The sequence below is a fragment of the Papilio xuthus genome, unplaced genomic scaffold (genome assembly GCF_000836235.2).
Source record: "Papilio xuthus unplaced genomic scaffold, Pxut_1.1 DF826159.1, whole genome shotgun sequence".
In the NCBI taxonomy this organism is placed as follows: domain Eukaryota; kingdom Metazoa; phylum Arthropoda; class Insecta; order Lepidoptera; family Papilionidae; genus Papilio; species Papilio xuthus.
The window spans coordinates 2,608,304-2,610,185 of record NW_013532490.1 but is presented as its reverse complement, the minus strand read 5'-3'; positions in this window follow the sequence as shown (position 1 = coordinate 2,610,185).

Here is a 1,882-nt window from a genome sequence, read left to right as displayed (position 1 = left end):
TATGAGTTTTTCTTTCAATCAACTAATCTCATAATCTGAAATAGGTTTAAATAATTCATGTAATGTAACATTAGATTTGTGGCCATCATATTGTGCCGGTCATTGTGGCGATCTTTAGGGAAGGCCTATGCCCAGCAGTGGGCAACTTATGGCTGAGAAAGAAAAAGAAGAACATTAGATTGGTACACTTATATCGAAAATATTACATTAGTTTCTTTTATAATTATTATACAATATTGTTTACACAAGACAAAGGAAAATATGGAGAACTGATCGCCAACCTTCGCTAGTCGGAGAGGCACCTCAAGAAGAAGAAGATTGTTTACATACACAAAATTTAATAAAGATAATCATAAAAATAGATAAATATTAAATAAAATAAAAATCACATTTATTGTAATGAGATGTGAATACTTTTTGGTTAACTTTTTTTTCTCATAAACGTAATAAAAGGCAGTTTTGTAATGAAAATATATTTAAAGTTCTAACCTGTTATAAACCGACTTATATTATATTGCTAACAAGCTATTTAAAATAAACTTATAACAGTAAAGTGACAGTCATTTTATTTTTCTATACAAATGTTAGGTAAGACAGAGAAGGCAATAACCCTGTAGTTATGAGTGAAAGAGACAAAACATTTCATGAGTAAGTTTTGGTTTACTAACAAAATTACTGTTGGTATAACAATATTCAAACTTTATAGCAACATTCCTAAGGTTCATCTTGACTGGGGGCATCACTATGCCCCCAAGTTTAAGGAATAATTCATCAAACTGTTGTAAATCTTACTAATATTATAAATGCGAATGTTTAGATGGATGAATGTTTGTTGGAAGATATCTCAAGAACGGCTGATCTTGATGAAATTTGGCATGCATATAGAACATAGTCTGGAGGAACACACAGGCTACTAATTGATTTTTTAATACTGCGCGGATAGAATCGCGGGCGACAACTAGTTTTAAATAAAAGAGATTCGTGACGTAATCCGACCAACTCTGTTTTTTTTGTCCTTTTTTCTTAATTTAACCACAGAAGAAATAAATTGAATATAAAAAATACAGGATACGGTAACAAATTGCATTGTTTTTTATCAATTCCATTTCATTGTTTATTAAATGAAACTAAATACATCAAAATTCATCTTTGGATGGAATGTTGTTTTATCTCTCTAATTACAAACGTTGGAAAAGGCAAGACGATATTTAAGATCTAAAGGCACTAGTTTATTGCGTTCTTAACACTAAAAAAATGGCGCGCGATAGAAATTACAATATAGTCACAGATAAAAAATATATTACGAAATTATTACGTGGGTACGTTGGTTTGTGAGACCAAAACCTCCGTTTAAAACATATCGTTATTTCCATTTTGTCAAAGATTATGACAAGGATGACGATATGTTCAAAAGGAAGATTTAGGTCTCTGAAACCAACGGTACGTGAATTATTGTTTGTCAAATTTCCACCTATTTGTAGTCTTAATAAAATAGTTATAGTTATAGTCATAGTTAATGAAATTATAAGAAAAAATAATTTTAAAAAATATAAATTTGGTAAAGAAAAATAAAATATTTACGATGCTATTTAAAAATAACATAGTAAGTTATAATTTTGGAATACTAATGTAGTTAAAATGACATCGCGCGCCATCTATATTCAACCGAGGTATACTTAAATCTAACATTATTAAATAAACTTATTTATTATCATACATTTCTTCACTCGGTGGTCCGCGTATTATTTTGTAGTGGTTGATTATATATAATAGTATATAATATACATAAATAAATGAAACATTAAATATACCAAAAGGTAAGTCATCAATCTTCAAGTTTCTAATATACAAAATTATTGTTATACAGTCCTAACTGTATCCG